At 36.5% G+C, this 21,188-nt stretch overlaps 1 protein-coding gene across 1 annotated transcript in view; it reads right to left on the bottom strand.

The window, feature by feature from the left end:
* RARB (retinoic acid receptor beta) overlaps positions 1-21,188 on the bottom strand; it is a 637,926-nt gene that overhangs the window by 585,071 nt on the left and 31,667 nt on the right. The window lies entirely within an intron of this gene.

The following is a 21,188-nucleotide window of genomic DNA, read 5'->3' as shown; positions in this document are numbered from 1 at the left end:
ACCTTGTTTGTCTCGATATGCTTTGAAATATTTAGAAAAAATTAAAGTATTTTCCATTTTAAAACTTTACCAATATAAAGAAAAATACTTTGATCTAATGTGCTTTGTAATTTTTCTAAAACCTTTAAACCGCAAATACAGTATATGTAATTCATATAAAATAGGTACTGTATAGCCCGATTAGCAAAGTCAGTCCTCATTAAACCAAACAACCAAATTAGACTTACATTTACCAGAAAAGGCAGGAGTTCAGTTTTTATTTGAAATAGACATGTCAACAAACATTCCTATGATCACTGTATTATTCCCTAATTCGCAGAAACAGACAGAATGGAGCATTCTTTGAGAGGTCAGGAAATAAAAAGGGAAGGTGCCCTGCCCAGGGGCAGTTAGTTGGAGTGTCATCCTGTACACTAAAAGGTGGCAGGTTTATTCTGGGTCAGAGTACAAATCTTGGTTGAGGGTTTGATCCCCAATCGGGGTACAGACAAGAGGCAACTGATCGATGGTTCTATCTCACATTGAAGTTTCTCTCTCTGTTTCTCTACTTTTCTGTCTCTCTCAAATCAATAAACGGAGGTAAGGATTGAAAAAAAGGGGGGAGGTCCTTGAATAGTGTTATCATATTTACTTGACTCTATAATATATTTAAATTCAGAAATTACTCAATATAAACCAAGTTACCCATTTCTAGTATCTCAGGACTGCCCTCAACAGAATATGTCTAAGTCAATCTCAAGGCCCTATCAACGAGCCCTGGCAAGATTAGGGAGGGTAAGAGGTGTTTCTTTTGTAAAGTGAAGGAAGAAATGGTTTCAACAGCGGGTGGATGTGAGTCTCTGAAAGTGATTCCCTGGAACTTTCTATGCGCTCTCTCCTACTCATTTTCCTGCTCCTGAAAGGTTGACACGTTAGGTTACCATAAAAACCTAGTGAAGATAAGGAGGTGTGCTTTGGAAGCAGTGCTCTTAGTCTCTTAGCGCAGTGGTCGGCAAACTCATTAGTCAACAGAGCCAAATATCAACAGTACAACGATTGAAATATCAACAGTACAACAATTGAAATATCAACAGTACAACAATTGAATTCAACAATTGAATTTAGAGAGCCAAATTTTTAAACTTAAACTATATAGGTAGGTACATTGTTATTAACTTAATTAGGGTACTCCTGAGCTGGCCTTTGCTAAAAACATCCTCAATCTGATTGAGGTACGTTCACTGAGGTCGACCCCTTCCAATTCTCCCATCCATACTCATCTTGTATACTTGTTTCATCTATCTCCTTTCGTTCATCCTCTCTATATGTCCAAACCATCTCAACATACCTTTCTCAATCCTCAACACTACATCTTCTTTCACTCCACAACGTTCCCTAAAATAACTTAATAAACTTTACTTAAAGTTTCAATCGCAATGTACGTGTGCACCCGCATGTGGTATTTTGTGGAAGAGCCACACTCAAGGGGCCAAAGAGCCGCATGTTGCTCGTGAGCCGCGGTTTGCCAACCACTGTCTTAGCACATAAGTCTGTGGTCCAATTCTTGATCTGCCATTTCCAAGCTGGGGGAACTTGGACAAGTCACTTCACCTTCCTCAATCTCAGTGAAATAGATTAATAATAGCATTAATCTTGTAAGATGGTGAGGGGGTTAGATGAAGATATATGTTTAGACCCTTAGGGCACCTGGTATAGTAAATGCTCAATAAATATCAGTGCACATAAAGGCCTACTAATTGTATAATTTAAGAGAGCTTCCAAAGAAGTGAGAACTCAAGGAGGAATTGTTCCTTCACCCTGCCAATCAGAGAAGGCTCCCAGAGGGAAGCTGAACTGGACATCACAAGAAGATTTAGATAAAAGAGAGAAGAGCTATCCCACATGCTGGAACCACCATCGCTAGTATGTGGAACCTACTCACTATCATAAAGATATGAATATAGTAGATATTTTATATGTTGTTAAGATTTGGTCATCATAGGCTTTGGTGACATTTTGCCTACTTTCTACTTTTAAAATCCCCATAAGGCTTACAGATTGTTCTGATATTTTTCCTTCTTTCATATAAGGGCACCATGATAATGCCCATTGTTTCCCTCTTTTTTAAAAAGTTTTTTTTTTATTTCCCTCTTTTTTTTAAGTTTTATTTATTTATTTCATTGGTTTGTGTCCAAACTTAATAGTCCTGGGCTCAATTGAAACATCTCATCACACATTGTCAGTTGTAATCCCTGGCTTCTAGGAAGAGACACAGCTTTGAAATTGTTCTGTGGCTGACAAGTCCAGTCATAGTTCAATCTCTTTCTTTCCTTTTACATGTTATCTGCCACCAGTTCACACCAAGATTTTTACCAAGTCCTGTACTTAACTAGAATATTTAACAGACATACTTTAATTCTGCTACGAGTAGAGGGAAGGAATCAAAAGATAAAACCTGAACATATTTTAAGTCTTTGGCTCTGTGAAACCTATCATATTCATATTGTCTTCAAATATTGGATCAATGAACCTTGAATGTATACATTCCCAATTATGTAAATGAGTTATTATTCAAAAAATCCAAGAGTTATTTATTGTTTCATATCCCTTTCCGTTGCAAGCATCCCACTCTTCTCTACAATTTTATTAGCTCATCACTTTCATGGTATCGCTGCTTAAACGGAATGTGTTACTTGGCTCAAATTAGACATGCTTAGCAACATTTTTAAGAACTAAGATTGTTGTTAAATACAGGGACATCAGTCCCCTCATCCCATCTTTAGAGAAACTGGCAAACAACTCAATTGTACCAGTTTTCAAAAAACATTTTTTAAGACAGGCTTTGGCAAATTAGATAATTATTAAGCAAAACAATCTGGTGCCCAACATGATGCATTAACAGTTGCTAATGTTATTGAACTGAACGACAAGAGAGGCACTTTGTTCTTACTTACTTGGCAGACGATTATTCTTTGCTCCAGCAATACTTCATGTGCATACTTCCAAGGAAGACTCATGAATGCAAAGGTTCATTAAGGGAATGAGAGAATCGATTGTAAAATGGAAAAGGCTGGGTGAAGTCATATTTCAAAGAGATGAATATGGTACACTCCATTATGTTGTAATCAGCCTCTCTCTTTCATTCCACAAACTGTAATAGTTTATCCGAATTTTGAAAAAAAGGAAAAACAATCCATGCAGCCTTCTGACCACCTTCATCCTAAAGCCAGGGAAGGAGTCACACATCCTGCAGGCATTTTCCATTTACCACAGTCCTTGGAGTCCACCACGCCAATGTTCCTGACCATTTTTCTCCTTAATAAGAAAAACATTCAAATGCTACTATTATTGCTGCCCTGGCAAACCACACTTAATAGATGGGACTTGCCCTGTACATGACACTTACAACATCAATCAAGACTGAATTTTATTTCAATTTATTATGGTTGCTGTCCAAATGAAAAAATGCTTATATCGTAAAAGTGTCTTACGATATAAATGTGCCAATGATGTAATCACAGATTTCAAGCAAAAAAAAAAAAATCCTGATTTGGGTTAAACATTTGCCCAACCTGCCTCCTAAATTTTTCATTGAAGTTAAACATAACAAAATAATGGGACCATTAAGAGGTGATGCTGGTACAAAGCAGGAGTCATATGTTAAATATTTTATATCTTTATGAGGGAGCTTTATTATATTTTCCTTCTTTAAGAAGGGAGTTGATATTTCCAAATGATCCGGGATAAATGACTTTAATTTTACTTTCATTGAATGCTCATCTACAATTTTTTTTACACCCTTTGAAATGACCATTTATCAGGGGAGCAACACTACCCAGCTTATTAGTCTGGAATTCATCCTTGGCCCCAGCTGTTGGTTGGCAGAAGGTCCTCTGGGTCCTACTCAGTTCCCACTGGGCTTTTGTCCCCAGAGAGAGACAGAAGCAGATGTCAAGAGATGCTTTTCACTGATGGCAAAAAAAAAAAGCAAAAAAATAAAACCTTCCACCTCTCACATGATTGACTGGTGACTGATTTTTTTTCTACAAAGAGCCCAGCAGGTTTCTCAAGAAGCTGGAAGGTCGCCTGGCTGGTGTGGCTCAGTGGTTGAGTGTTGACCCATGAACCAAGAGATCGTTGGTTCCAATCCTGGTCAGGGCATAAGCCTGGGGTTGTGGGCTCAATCCCCGGTAGGGGGCATGCAGCAAGAAGCTTATTGATGTGTTCCTCTTTGATGTTTCTATCTATCCCTCTCTCTTCCTCTCTCTCTCTAAATCAATAAAAACATTTTAAAAGAAGAATCTGGAAGGCCTGGAGAATAATTAAGTGCCTATTCTAGGCTGCCAAGTCTCCTCTCTTTTAGTGGTTCTCAAACCTGAGCATGTCTCAGACTTACCTGGACAATGTGTTACTCTTTGTGACAGAAGTTAGGACCACTTCATGGACATGGGACCTTTGCCATTGCTCTGCTGCCATCTTGAAATTTTTAATAATTTTTGAACTGGAGCTTGACATTTTGTGAACCCCACACATTAAATAGATAGTCCTGACAGAAGGTCAAGGGTAGAGTAGGAGAATTTGCATTTCTAACAAGATCTTAGGTGATGCTGATACTGCCAGTCTGGGGACTACACTTTGAGAACTATGAGCTAGAAATCAGAATGCTAAACACTTAATTTCTAGGCCACCTCAAGCAAGAGGTGGTCATGAAACAATTCTAGAAAACAAATTGTGAATAGAATTTTACTGAGAAGGGCCTCCCTTCCTTAGTCTGCACTACCCTTTCCCTGCTCATCTGCCTAGAATGCAGCTGTGGTGCCTGGTGCTACAGCAGCCATCTTGCAACAATGAGGATGAACATACAATGGTGACATGTTGGAGCTAACAACAGCCACCACAGTGTGGGTTTCTACTCCAAGAGAAGGAGAGTTGATCAGAAAAATAAATCTGTATACTGCAGTCATTATGTACAATTGAAAATATTCACCCAAATCCCTTACCCCAAATAAAATATTGCTAACATTGTGCCTTGCAATATTGTTTGCTCTATACATAGGGTTATTTTTGGACATTGCTGTGAAAATACAACGTAATCACACTACATACAAAATTTTGTATCTAGATGTAATCATAAAAATAGTAAATACAAAAACTGTTGTCTAGTTGTACTTATTCTCATGATATCAATGCTGTGTAACTGTCCGTGCTTCACAGTCTGCATGGCTATTTCACAAGCATTATCTCACTTGCTGGCAACAATCCTGTGAGTTGGGTATGGGAGGGAGCAATGACCCAATCCAGGGATAAGTCATCAGAGTTCCAGAAATGTCTGAGGGTGCCCAGCTAACAGAGCAGGAACTCAAACTCTGGTATTGGCTCCTAACCCCATGCCTTTGCACTCCAAAGCGGAAAATAATCTATTTTCAAGGTCATAGAACGTCAAATAAACTATGAGGTCTAAAGACTTTACATTTTTCCAACACAGGAAGTTGATCTAACATTCTCAAAGTCCTTTTTTTATAATCCCCTACTTCTAAGAGATGCCTCTGGGAAAATAAAAATATTCTATTATCAGTAAGTTTTAGAAGACTAAATTCTACAAATTTCTTCTTGGAGATTCACAATGCAAATTAGAAGTACTGTAATTTTGTGTTGTTTTGTTAATCCTCACATGAGGATATTTTTTCCATTGATTTTTAGAGAGACTGGAAGGAATGAGGAGAGACAGAGGGAAAGAAACATTGATGTGAGAGACACACACAGGTTGGTTGGCTCCCGCACAAGCCCTGGCCGGGGCCAGGGATTAAGCCTGCAACCAAAGTTATGTGCCCTTGACCTGAATAGAACCCGAGATTCTTCAATACAAAGACTGACAGTCTATCCGCTAAGGCAAACTGGCTAAGGCAAAGTCCTATACTTTTTTTAAAAGTTTAAACCAAAATTTGCCAAAGTTATTTGACCAAACAACACCTTCTTCAAAGAAAAATCTCATCAACATCTCTCAGAACATTATGTTCTATGGAGGTAAAAGTTCCTTCTGATTTTAAGACTTTGAGTACATACAATAGTCCTCCTTTATTCACAGATTTACTTTATGCAGTTTCAGTTACCCAGTCAATCACAGTCCAAAAATATTAAATAGAAAATTGTGGAAATAAACAATTCATAAGTTTAAAATTGCATGGCATTCTGAGTTGTGTGATAAAATCTCGCACTGTCCAGTTCCATGCCACTAGGGACATGAATCAGCCTTTTGTTTAGCATCTCCATGCTGTATACACCGCCCTGCTCATTATTCACTTCGTGATTGTCTTGGTTATCAGATCTACTGTCACAGTATCACAGTGCCTGTGTTCAAGTCACCCTTTATACTTAGTAATGATTCCAAAGTACAAGACTAGTGATGCTGGCCGTTGGGATATGCCAAAGAGAAGGTGTAAAGTGCTTCCTTTTAGTGAAAAGATATGCATGTACAGGAAAACCACAATATATATAGGGTTTGGTACTATCTGTGGTTTCAGGGACTCACTGGGGCTCTTAGTATATAACCCCCTTGAATAAGGGGGGTGGGGTGGGATGGGCAACTGTAAAGGAAATGGAAGACCAAAAAGAATGATCATGCTATCAAGTATTAATCTTGTACTCAATATTTAACCTAACTAAATAACTTTATCATTTATAGTTTTAAAATATATTTTTATACTTTCAATATACTTTTATAGTGTAGAGTTATTGCATTGCCACAATTAATAAACTTGGTTACTTCAATGTAATGAAAGTTTTGTTGAAATGGAAGTGTGGTATTAAATTCAGGATCAATCTTGCCCTGCACCAAAGCACAATTCAAAAAGCAGAAATATCTTTTGAAAACCGTCTGATCAAGAACTACACATTAACTACACAAAAATGTCTGACCAAGAGCTGCCCAAAATCAATAGCGGAAACTCGAGTTGCAGAAATCACCCCTCCGCGTTTCACTCCCTATATTTCTTTTACTATTTGGTTTTTTTCAACAAAGTTCACTTTGGTCACATTTAATTGAGTTAAACAGCTATGCCTAAGGTTAGAAATTATGAAATGATGGATATGGACAACTAGCCAAAATGGCAATGCCCAGCTTTATGGAAGAGGAGAGACAGGGCATGATGCTGGCTTTACCCGTTTATTTAATTAGTAGCCGTCCAATTTAGACATAAGTGTCAGAGACAGACATCAGGGATGCCAAATCAGACAGCCTCTGACTTCCAGCCATTTCCTAAGTGCTGCACTTACAGGCGATGGCTTCCCATTCAGACCAATTGAGACGTGTCATTTTCCCGGAAGCCAGGCCAGTGATTGGATGTGAAGGGTTAACTTCTGGGCAAGTTCGATGTGGACATCACTTTTCTAGGTCAGTTTTTGTAAGTGCTCAAATTTTAGGATGAGACATAGCTAAAGCAGAGGTTTATATTTCAGTTGTTGCAGTAAGTACTGCCCCATTTTAAGTTCATCAGTCATTCAAGCAAGACTGTCTAGAGACCATTGTATCAAGCTTTAGAGAAATATAGGATGAGCAAGAGAAGTGTGTGCCCCTTTTGTATTATCAAAAAGTAAGCATTATAAAATGTACATTTTTGAAATATATATACATTATTTTATTGATTTCAGAGAGAAAAGGAGAGGGATAGAGAGATAGAAACATCAATGATGAGAGTCATTGATCGGTTGCCTCCTTGCATGCCCCACTGGGGACTGAGCCCACAATCTGGGCATGTGCCCTGACCAGGAATCAAACCATGACCTCCTGGTTCATAGATTGATACTCAAACATTGAGCCATGCCAGCCAGGCCACAAAATGTGCCATTTTAACAATTAAGTGTATAGTTCAGTGACATTAAACACATTCACAAAATTATACAACCATCACCTCTCCCTATCTCCAGAACGTTATCTTAAATAAACTCTGTACTCATTAAGTAATAATTCCCCATTCTCCCCTCCCCTCAACCCCTGGTAACTACTATTTTACTTTCTGTCTTTATGAATTTTACTATCCTAGGTACCTCATATAACTGGAAACATGCAATATTTGTCCTTTAGTGTCTGGCTTATTTGACTTAGCACAATGTCATCCATGTTCATCCATGTTGCAGCATGTACCAGAATTGCATTCCTACTTAAGGCTGAATAATATTCCATCATATATATACCACAATTTGTTTCTCCATTTATCCTTAAACATTTTATTTGTTTGCACCTTTTGGCTATTGTGAATAATGCTCCTTTGAATGTGAGTGTACAAATATCTACTTGAGTCCCTGATTTTAATTTAGGGGTGCATATAGCTAGAACTTGAATTGCTTGAATTAATTCTACACCTAATTGTTTTATTGAACTACCATGCTGTCTTCCACTGGAGATGCACCCGTATACTAGTACATTCCCATCCACAATGTACGGGGATTCTAACTTCTTTTCATTCTCATCAATACTTGTTACTCTCTGTGTATTTTCCAAGAGCCATCCTAAAGGGTACATGGTTTCCTTTAAAAAGCCCACTTGTAGAGAGAAGTGGGATAGAGATAATTAATACCATATGAAAATAGAAGGAAAGTATAAATATCACAGTAATCCATGGGTGCTTTTTAAATATTAACACTTAGATAAATAAGCCTTTTTTAGTCTATAGCACTGGTTCTCAAAGCGTGGTCTGTGAATATGTATAAGGCCAGCTATTCCTTAGACATTCCCATCTCTCTGTTTTTCCAAGTATCCCCACAACATAGGGGAGCCCACATTTCAAGGTTATCATCAATTAGCCACCTGAAAAAGCCAAATTTCTCCATGGTGCTGCCCAAGAAACACAAGTCCAATTTCCCAGGAAGTGTAATCAACATGAAAGTGGATCTTGAGTTTCCTGAAATACCCCATCAGTAACTGTGAGAGACTAGTCTCAGGAACTTCAACAGCATGGTCAGGAACTTGACAAGTTAGAAAACACGGGCCACAGACCTCATTTATTTGGTCTTTGTTAGTCTTTGAGTTTGAAAGAACACACAAAATGAGGCTCAGTGCCAATGGGGAAGAGAAGAGAGTTACTCGGATTCTTACTGAACTGTTATTGAGAGCACCAGCAGGGCCAAAGTCAGACTAGTGCTTTTAGATGGTAGAAAATAAAAACCTCTAGGAAAACAATGAAAATAGAACATCCATGGTAAGACATTTGGCAGCAAACCATAGTCACATCTAGGTTGGCCTTATTCTCTCTCTCTTCACCTGGTAATGTAAACTTGTTATACATGTAATTACTATGTGTACTACCAATCACATTATAATAATGAGTTTGCTATACAGACATTAAGATTTTCTCTCATGGCAATCCAAGAAACTCTTATGACTTAAGTTGTTTTTTTTTAATATCCTTACTCTGAGCCTGAAGATAACTTCTTTGAATGGTCTGCCAAAAATTTCCAACAACTCTTTTAATAACAGGAAACTTTGCTTATTTCCAGAACCCTTTCATATCTTGGATCTCATATTTTTAAAAAAATCTCTAAAAAGTAGAATTTTTGTCCTTACTGAAGGTACCTTTAAAAAAATGTATATATATATATATATATATATATATATATATATATATTTGCGTGTGTGTGTGTGTATGTATGTATACTATGTTAGGATATAACTATAGGGTGTCCCAAAACCATGTATATATACTTTAACATCTGATAGCTCAATTAATGTTTCCTTCTTTTCAGCCAGACTAAGCTTCAAACAAAGGAAATTCATCCTAAAATGCTACTGGAAGTTTGAAAACACAGTTCAAGTACAAACACTGCCTTTATAATAATTCAAAGTGTGTATACACCCGTGTCCCCCCAAAATGTACACACTTTAACAGCTGATAACTCACTTAACTTTCACTCCTTTGCAGGTTTAACTGATTTGAAATAATGGATAAAGCACACTAAGCTTTGAATAAAGAAAATTTATCCACTAGACTTTTATGGGAATACATAAAAGATAAAGTTTACGATACAAAACTGGCAACAGTCAACAAATTGAGGGCGCACAAATACAGAATGAGATTATTCTTGATGTTTGCAATTCCATTGCTTCACATTATCAGCTGTGCCCGGACCAGAACAGTCATCAGTTTGAGAACAGGCACTGACAAAAAAATTATTTATTTCTGTAGAGTCTCTTAAATAGTGAAAATGAACTGTGTTAATAAACACTGACTTTATATACCTTTTTGGGAAGACCTATATATACATTTGGAGAGAAAGGAAGGGAGACACTACCCAAACACTGACAGTAGAAATTGAAAATTTTTAAAAGATTCTAAGTAAATGTTTGCTACGAAGATTTCAGGAGCGCCAAAGTTGCCAAAAACCTGTACATATAGTGTTATCAATATGATAATATCTTTGGAAATACTAATATTATGCTTTCCTCTAGTTATTTCCTGAGCTAATTTTTACCCCTTTGACAAATACAAGACAATAAATAATGTAAACACCGCAGTAACTGGAGGTCACAAAAACATGGTTTTTTGCAAAAGACAAGATTTTCTCTGTTGCTTTGAGTCGACAATGAAAAGCCCATATTTGAATGATTAAAGCCATTTATCTTATTAGTGAAATTCAACTGCCCCAGGATGAATTAGTCAAGGAAAGCAAATACTAAAAGAGGTGATAAGGATGGTTTGTGGTGATAGCACTCACATCCGGAAGTAAAAACAAAGGAAGACAGACCTCACTTCTGTGGATTTTGATGAACCCACAACATTTTGAGGCTTGGATTGTTTGCAATGAGCTCTTACATAGTTCAGCACATTGCTATCACTTCCTGCCCTCAGCAGATTGTCCCGTTTTCTATTTTCAAAATTCTCAATAATTCTATTATCCAATTAGAGAAGGAAATTCACAATATTATCAGGAGGAAATTAGACTGACAGTTGCTGCTTTCCAGTTAAATGAGATCCAGGACTCTCAGATGTAAAGTGAGGTGAATTTGCTAAAAATGAAGAAAGTTGAAGCACAGGCCCCAGGCAAAATTTCTCTAAATGCTCCTATCTAGGGAGTGTATTAAAAACTGCATATTCTAAAACAAGAATATAGGTAGCATTCCCCACTGATTACCATTAGCCCTCAGACCTGACTACCATTACTGCTCATGTGTGCTCATAAAACATGCTTTATACCCATCAATTGATAGCCCTTCCCTTTCCATCATCAAAATTATACTAAGCAAATATTTACTGAGCCCTTGCTATATGCCAGAGATATCACAATTCTCAAAGCACTGTTGGAGTTAGATTCTATCACTAGGCTCATTTTACAGATTAATTGATAATAAATAAATTAAAGCTTGAGTGATAGGTATCAGATTGTCAATACTTCAACCCAGCTTTGGCTGATTACAGGGCTTTAGCTTTTAGCTTCTCTGTATGGTTGTCAAGTTCAAAACCCAGCATCACCATGATTATCTGTGTAAGTTACTGCACTTTTCTAGCCTCAATTCTCACAGGGTTCTGGTGAAATATTTGTTTAGCATGTACCAAGTACTACCCAAGTATTTACTATTACTTGTGTCCTTATTGTTGTTGTTATGCTAAAATAAACAATTTCCTATCTTATGTAGAACAGGCCATCTTTCAGGTCTTAGGATGTATGAAAAGGGTCATATCTGGCTATTCCAGTATTTCCATGCAACAAAGGTGGGTTTCTTATCCCCAAAGTGAAGAATGATGGTAATTTAGTCACTGAGTGTCATATAATCACAACAGTATCCACCATGTATGCCATGGGCACTCAAACCATGCTAACGGAACAGTTAATCACACAGAATTTACAGGCCAAGATCCAGATGAAATCTTTTGGGGGTACACTGCCTCCATCCCCCCCTGCACTGGCCTTTCCTCTGAGGCTAACTTCACCCTTTTGCATGCCAATAGTGCTAATGCCAAGGTCATACCACCCATGGCAAAGCTAAAGCTTGCCAGCATTGCTGCAAATCAATGATGTCCTCCTCCCAAGTGGCCAGGAACAAGGGTATGCCACACAAAAAAAATGATTAAAAGAAAGTCAAAATGTAATATAAGCTTTATGGGGTCTTAATGTATAGGCAACCAGAATACTGAGCATCGTTTCTAGAAGTAGCAGCTGTGCAAGGTGTCAGATGATTCTGGAAATTGGCCTGCCTATCATATTCTTTCCTTATAATAACTGACAATCTATTGTTCAGTTGCCGCTGTCTCTTAGTAAAGCATTTACCAGTCATTTAATAAATATTACACATAAGCATAACCATGATATTCTCTCATAAATAGTTCTAAGCTTCAAAGGAGGTGCAATTGTTAATCCCAAGGCTAAGGAGCAAGGGAACTTAATGAAGTGAGCTTCCACGTGAACTCTCATGAAGTACTGCTCAGAGTTAATACACTAGAAATGTGCTATAATAAATGGGCCTCGGCCAAAATTTACCTTCTAATTTATGACAGATATAAATCTTACATTGTGATAATAGCTTGAGAAAAGCACTTTCCATTGTATTAGAAGTAGCCTTTTGTCTCCTCCCTGGCCCCCAGAAAGTTTTCACCATCCATCATTTTTTCTCATGCGCACCGGTTTACAGAAGACATCTGACTTTAAATCCTCTTGCAGTCCCTCTATGCCAGTGGTTCTCAACCTTGGCTGCACATTAAAATCACCTGGGAATCTTTTTAAAATCCTGATTTCTGGGCCTTATCCTCTGGAAATTCTGTTTCTTTGTTACTAATGTTGTGGCCCCACCCCATAACAAAGAAACAGAATTTCCAGAGGATGAGGCCCAGAAATCAGGATTTTAAAGAGTCCCAGGTGATTCTAATGTGCAGCCAAGGTTGAGAACCACTGCTCTACACACAGGCTGTTTTGTAATTGATGGTCCTTACTGATGAAACCTGAATCTGCAGGTGATTAAAACACACCAATTCTCATGCCTCCATGGCATTAATTCAAAACAGCAGGTATTAGAGAAGTAGAAAACTGTGGTTCTTGTGGAGGGAATACTTTTCAAACTATGAATACTATAGTACTTTGTATCAAATGTGAATCTCAAATACGAATCCGTAACTACAAAATCAGCCAGTTGGTGTTCAAAATTCCCAAAGGAAGAGAGAATATTTAAAAACTAGTTGACTGCCTGAGCTTGAGCCTTCTTTAGTCACAGCTAAAAGTTCCCGTATCCCTCAAGAAGTCTTCACCTGGCATAATGTAAATTCTCTAACCATCCTGCTTTCTTCTTCTGAATGCACAGTAGGGTTTCTGTGAGGTTCCTACTAAGAGTTAATTAGCCTGTTATTGAGGTCAATGACAACATAACATCCCATTTCAGGGTATTTAACCATTTGACAACAGTTAAAACATTAAATAACCTCACAAAAAGGTTTTATAAAGAAATCTAGAAACCTGACTTTGGGTGGTGGGCACACGAAGCAATATATAAATGATGTATCACAGAATTGTACACTTGACACCTACATAATCGTATTAACCAATGTCACACCAATAAATTTAATTTTTTAGAAATTTCAAAAGCAAAATAAAATCTAGAAATAAGGAAAATGCAATAGACAGACACAGAATACAATTATTATTGAAATGTGTGGAAACAGCATTAAAAACAGAAAAACGAAGCTCAAATCTACCATTATTATGTCACCGCTATTTAATCTGTAGAGAACACCCTTGGACCAAAATTGTGCTCTGTAACTTTGAGAAGTTTGGTGATGCTTCTTTGAAAGTTGTGCCCTCAGTATTTCCAACTTTGTCCCATGTATGGGTTTAAAAAAAAAAAACACCCGTGTACTTTTCCTCAAACTAGTCCTTCATAAAATGCACAATCAATAGAGCCCCAAATGGTTTTCATATTTCAGTCTAATAGATAACATGGCATTGCCCTTCCAACCTCTTTTGCTGCAGAATCACAGTTTCACAGACACATTTTCCTTTCAGCCAGACTTCCTACGTGGCAGTCACAGGACACTGGCATTAACATTTAATAGAGTTTGTGAGCATAAAGCACTTTTACGGATACCTGCTAGAGAGCTTTATTTTCCTTTGAAAGTTTTATTAGAGCTGTTACATTTTTCTGCAGTGTTTTATGTGACTTGCTGTAAATGATGATTGTATTGCATTAAACAAAACAAAATCATCGGTGTCAGGCAACAAAAACACTATGTGACCAGATGCTTGTCACCTATTTAGAAGAAGGGAGAAACAAATCTAACTTTACACAGAAGTCCCTGGTGTTACTGGTGAGGATAATGAAAATTAAATAACCACATAGGGTCTAAAATGAGACATTTGAGATGATACATAGATGCAAATGAGTTATGAAAATACTAGCAACTTACACAAAAATTATTGATTTCCCCCCTTTGATTACTATTTCAGTGATCAGAGTATATTAGGTACTTGTTTGCTTGCAATGTGTTTTATTAATGCTCTATATCTGACACCCAATTTGGAAATCAATGCTTATTTCATCATTTTTCTCTGAGGGGTTCTATTATTTACAATTGATTTAACAGGAATGAAAGGCTTACCATTAACAAGACCCAGCTGCTGACACTTCGCAGCTGAATTATTGAACTTCAAAACCTGAATTAACTTAACCATCGTCAAGACTGATGGTTTGATGATTTTTTGCGCCAAGTCTAATGTATTTATAATTAGAATGTCAAAGCAACTGTTTTCCTGCTTTGCCCTCTTTCTTGATTCTTTCACTTCATGGTATTTTAAAATTTGTTTGCTTCATAGATAGACCACCATTCCTCTGAGTTTAAAAGTAATACGCGAGTAGCAAGTAGGTGTCCACGTCTGGTGTTTGAGAGAGGGGACTGAGCAGGAGATACAAATTTGGAGATGTGGGCATAAAAACCTAGAAATCGCCAAGTTAAATGCTGTTAAAGGAGAAAAGTACAAGCACTGAGCCCTGGGACGTTCAAACATCTAGAGGCCACAGAGACGACGACCAGAAAGGAACCTGAGATGGAGCAAGAAGAAAACCCAGGAGAGAGGCGGTGATGAGCGGAAGTCCTCAAAGCAAAACAAGAAAAGTATTATCAAGAGAGAGGGGATGAGCAACTTAGAGGCTGGTAGGTCAACGAAGACGAAGGATAACAATTGACCATTCAGTCATCAAAATATTTAAAGAGGAAAGTATAATTGTCTGAATAGATGTTCAAAGAAAAACAAAATAGAAATCAGTACCATAATAAAAATTAATATGTGGTTTACCATAATAAAAATTCATATACCATAATAAAAATTCATATGTGGTTTACCATAATAAAAATTCATATGTGGTTCACCATAATAAAAATTCATATGTGGTTTACCATAATAAAAATTCATATGAAATGAAGAGTATAAATGAAGTTCCTTAGCATAATATGATATTACTATCAAAAAAAAAAAATCCAACACATTGTTTAAAACATTTCCTTAAAAGTTAGGATAATATAGGGTTGTCCAAATTCACAAGTTCTCTTAAAAATTGTTCTAGAGCCCTGGCCCTGTGGCTCAGTTGGTTGCATGTCATTCCATGCACTGAAAGGTCACCTATTCAAGTCCTGATCGGGACACATGCCCAGACTATGGGTTTGATCCCAGTGTGATGCATGCAGGAGGCAGTTGATCAATGTTTCTCTCTCCTATGCATGTTTCTCTCTCCCATCCTCTCTCTCTAAAAAAAGTCAATGTAAACAGGTTTTAAAAAATTGTACTAGAGGTCTTAATCAGTATAATAACATGCCCTCATCCTTTCTTCCCCACCTATTCCAACATACACATACAGGGCAAAATGGTTGAAAAAAAGAGAAGAACCAGAGATAATATCTCAAAAAAGCTACAAACATTTTTAAAAAATTAGTTTCTAAAATTTTGTGGATATAAAAGTCAATTATATGTATATACTATAAATAACCAAATTGTGATTTCTAAAAAGCAGTCATTAAAAATAATAAAAATAATGTATGTATTATAAGCCAAGCAGAATTTAGGTCACTTCCATGTAGAAGAATATAAACATTCCTGAAATATACTAAGAAGTCAAATAAATGAGAGTAATGCCATAGTCATGAATTGCATCTGCACCTAGAGTGACACACACAGGCAAAGCTAGTTCAATCAAAATCCATACATAGTTTTTCATGCAACTTGACAAGTTGCTTCTGAAAATAATTAGGAAATACAAAGTAAAAGAGAAACCAAAACACTCTCAAAGAAGGACAAAGTAGGTGCCTAAACCTATCAGAAATCAAGACTTGGTGTAAAGAAGTAAGAATTAAACATAACAGTATTGACACAGAGTGAACTTATAAACAAGACAGAACTAAGAGCTCAGAAAGACACATACACAAAAATGTAATATATAACAGAAAAGATACTTATTATTGAGATAAGGATAGATGATAAAATAAACAATGTTGGAGCAAGTGCTTTCCATATTCGGAGGGAAATAATAGATCCCTATTTCACACCAGTTACAGAAAACCAATTCCAAACGAATGATGTAAAAGGAAAAACTAAGATGTTTATAAGAGATTAAAAGAGTACTTTTAGTTCCTTGAGATACTTTATAAAAGAAAATTAGAATGCATTAAAATAAGAACTTCTAGAATGCAACAAAAATATCACAGATGTTTCATTAAAGATAAAACACATGTTTATTGAACAGGAAAAGAAGCACAACTTCATTGATAAATTAGGTAAATGCCAGTTGAAATCATGAGATATTGTATTACACCAAGAAAGTGTGGAAAAATAAAGAACTTTAGTGGTACAAAGTGATGCTGAATATATAAAACCACAAGAATACTTATACACAATATATTATTCCAACATACATACAAGTGACCGAATCATAAATGAGGTAATAATTAACATTAAACTCACGAGTGCTAAGTTTGCATTAGGAAAATAAAAATAAAATGAAAGGGTACACAGGGATCTCAAAGGTAATGATGACATTCTGTTTCTTAAACTGGGTATGGAATGCAGGGCTTTTGTTTTATTAATGTATTTTAGTATTTGATTATTTTATTAATTTTTCTTGTATTGGTTGGTTTTTGCTTTATTATTTTGTTACTGATTATTTTATGTGTTATAATTCATTATTTTTCATTAAATATTTATGCTTATTATTTTTCTATTATTTTAAGTATCTTATTCATGATTTTATTATCTTTTATATACATTCTTTCATAATTGTAATTGTCCTAAAAAATATGCTATAAAAATTTAATCTACAAAGCAGAATGAAAATCTTAGATAAAACTCTTCATTATTTCAAAGCAATTAAAGAACAAATGACCCCTATGAAGAAAGATTACAAAGAAGGGTTGCAAGATTTTAAAGGAATCAGAAAGATGAAAATTTAGCTAGCCTAGCTCAAAAAAGAATGGCAGTGTAAAATAAAACTATTACAGAAATGAAATCACAGTAAATCAACCAGACAAGCATGGTAAAAAAAAAAAACGGTAACTTGAAAAACAGAGCAAAATGAAATTAAGATGTTCAAATGGAGAAAAAGATTAGTGATGCCTAAGTCAGATTAAGGTTATACAAGAAAAGCACACATTATATCCTTAATAAAATGAGATGCTGAGACAAATATTCAAATAATTTCAAATAATTTTTTTTCTGAAATAAAAGGAGGCCTGAACCAACAAATGAAAAGTGTATAGTGGATGTTCGCAGGGGATGGGGATTGGTGGAAAAATACAGAATACATAATCATCACTAGAGCATATCTTTGTAAAGTCACCAGATTCAAAGAAAAAAATAAATAGGTGGGCAGCCAATGAGATGAATAAAAAGACAAATTTATTCCAGATTGGAAATTTAATACTGCATTGATGACAATTCTCCCTGAACTATAATTATAATTCAAATTTGATTCCAATTTCCAAATGAGAAAAAATAATAGACAGGTGTGAACAGCCAGGAGAGCGCTGAAAACAACAAAAAGAGTAAGGAAAGGGACTATTAAAGCTTATTATAAAGTTTTAGTAATTAGTGGATCAACATATGCACTTATGGAACCAAATAGAGTAACCAGACATAGACACAAATGGCAGAGTACGTCACAGCAATTACCTAAAGAGATTTTTAAAAATTAGATGTTATACTGGAGCAGTAAAATGAATTTCTTTCATTAGGTTAACTCTGCTAATGTAAATCAGTCTATCTTATCTGGAAAGTATTTTGTCCATATGAATGAAGTTTCCTTTTTGACTTAGTGATCTAGAGTTTCCATTTCTAGGAAGCCATCCTAAAGGAATAATCAGTATGAACACAAATATGGTTATATTTGTTGTTTGCTTATTCAATACAACAACTAGAAATAGTTTAATGTCTATAAAAAGAAATGGTTCTTATATGCTACCATACATCTACATAATGGACTATATGCAGACTTTTTTTTTTTAAAGTCACAATTTCAAAGAATATTTAATGACAGGAAAATGTTCTTGTGTAAAGAACTGTCAACTTACAGAATGATTCTAATTTAGAAGAGGAATACATTAATATGTATGTGTACATTTCAAAGAAAGCTGAAATGTTTTGTGAGTGATTCATCTTCTTTATCCTTTTTCTCTGATGGAGGAGAGAATGTGGCTGTGGTCAGTATTACAAGTATTATAAGTAGTAAAAAGGATTAGGTAGTGGCATCCTGCCTGCAGCCAGGACATTGCTGGTGACTGTGTGTATGCTCACAGCTAAGTGTGGGGGTGAAATGAATACCTTTGATATGACAGCAGTCAAAGGAGGAGAGGGGAGAAGTTGATAAAATGCAGCTACTTTTCGAAGTAAGAAAAAAATAAAATCCAGGAGCAGAGACAGATTGAAAAGAGTCGGAGGATAGAGGGAGAACTTGAAGGGTTGAGGTCCCTGAGGAATTGGGAAAGGGTGGCGCCAAGAACACAGGGTGTGGGACTAGCCTTAAGCATTGCAGGGACCCGTGCCTTAGTCCCTTCCCCACATGCCAGCAGGAAAAGGGGAGATGGAATTTTCAGGGTGAGCAAGAAGTTCAGCTTCTTTATTTTTTTGGTAACTTCAGTTTTATCAATAAAGTAAGGGGTAAGACTATCAAATAAGATTAGACAGGTTTAATGTTTGGGACATGAGAAAAGTGGAGAAAATAATAAAGCAGCAGTTTTTTAAAAATTAAGTCAAACTTTTTACTAATTCAAAGTATATCCCCGCCCCCTCCCGCCAATTAGTGGGAACTGATGGTGTTCTCTAATTATGCTGGATTTATGAACAGGCTAGATGTACACGAGATTTTATTCCCTATTCTCTATTTTGGCATTCACTTCTTGATGCTCTCTTTCACCTAACCCAAGTTACGCTGACATGATCTTTGACTTCCCACGGAGAAGTGTTCATTTTAACTGGCAGGCAAATGATATTACCCTCTGAAGGCCCATCATGCTAAATGACCATTAAACCATTACACTTAAGAACTGCCTCTCAAGATAGAGATTTCCAAGTGCTTCACAGGGTATCACTGTTTAACTCTCAGCATTTTATAGACAGGGAAATGTCATCACCAAGCTCACATGAACTCCTCTGGTTATAAACAAAACATCTGTGGCTGGTTAGCTCCCTTGGTTGTTTCATCCATGAAGTTAAATGACCAAAATCTTGAACGGGACCCTTGTAAAGCTCGGTTAGGAAGGTTCTCTTTATAAGCCATTCATTTGCAGCCCCAGTTCGATGAGTTGTCTCCCAAAAGGGGCCCCTGATTCAGACAATGTATGGCTGCCATCACCCCATCAATCAGCCTCCTCTCTCCTTATTCCTCACCAGGCCTCCTCCATGTTCACCAGGCTCTTCTCCTTTCTGGCTACCCTTCCCTTATACCTTTCCCCAAGTCCTTCCTTCCACTGTGATTATTCTGTTCCCACCCAACCCCTCTGTACTTCAAAATTTGCCTCAATTTCACTGCAGTCCAATATTTTTCTCCAGTAACTCTAGTCTTCATGAGTGTGTATATAGATGAATGACCACCCTTTGTATCAATATTCTACGATTTAATTCACAATTACATTTGGTTTGAGAGTTAAGTTGCTCAAGAGCATGTAATGCAGGTATCACACAATATAATGCAAAAAGAAGCTCTGCTTTCTATTTCAAGTTCAGTACTTCCTAGCTGGGTAATCTTGGACAATGCATCTGATCTCTTTGGACAGTCATTTCATCATGTGAAAGATGAAAAACCATACAGATGTAATTTTCTACCTTATATTTTTTAATCACTTCAGTCTTTAGTATCACTCAATAAACACTTGATGACTGATGGAATCCTATTAATAGATAATACAAATCTATAACAACAGTGCAAAAAAAATCATATGCACAAAATCCCCAACCCTATGGACAATGTAAGCCACCAGAAACAGTTCTTATTTTTTTGTTCTTATCCTCAGCCATATTTTTGAAGTTGTGAAGTAGTGCTAATTTTGACACATTCACTTACATTTTTAAATGTTCAGTTGACAACCATCTTCAAGCCATAACTTCTTGTACTTGGACTTGCCTACACTGATGTATACCTATATTCAAATAATCCAAGTGTTTGAAACAAAACCTTTTAATCACAGCAAAGTAATAAATAAAATATAAAGAAACCTTTTGCCATATGACCTGTTCAAAAGCAGCCTCCAAGCCTCCAACTCCCTCAAGTCCTGCTAACTACTAAAAAAGCTAAAAGAAGGCTAAGAGGGGATGGAAGCAGGTGAAAGGCCACTGGCTGGGAAGGTGGAATGGGTAGGATGTAAGGAAAGGGTAGGATGCAAGAGGTGTGTTCTAAGATCTCATAGCATCAACACCCAAAATGCCCCCATGTGTTTCATATTTGACACCCCTTCCTTCTCCCATAATGCACAGGTGAAGATATGTTCTCTGAGCCTTTGAGACACCAACTCTCTTGACTTGGGCCCAATTCTCTTTGGGAAACCAATACTGGAGTATTAGGCTATTAAGTCTGCAATGTTAAGGCATACAAGTTAAGCAGAGATCTGCAGGACAACTTGCCTAGTTTTAGTGATCTAATTCAGATGCTAGCAAACTACAGCCTGCAGGACAAATCCAGCACTTTAAAAAAAGTTTCCAGACTTTAGCTGGGGAAAAATAAATTCACCACACCTGAAAATGTAGCCTTCAGATTTCAG

Source organism: Myotis myotis, unplaced genomic scaffold, assembly GCF_014108235.1.
Source record: "Myotis myotis isolate mMyoMyo1 unplaced genomic scaffold, mMyoMyo1.p scaffold_m19_p_13, whole genome shotgun sequence".
Taxonomy (NCBI): Eukaryota; Metazoa; Chordata; class Mammalia; order Chiroptera; family Vespertilionidae; genus Myotis; species Myotis myotis.
The sequence above is the reverse complement of the archived record's forward strand: the minus strand, read 5'-3'. Positions and strand labels throughout refer to the sequence as shown.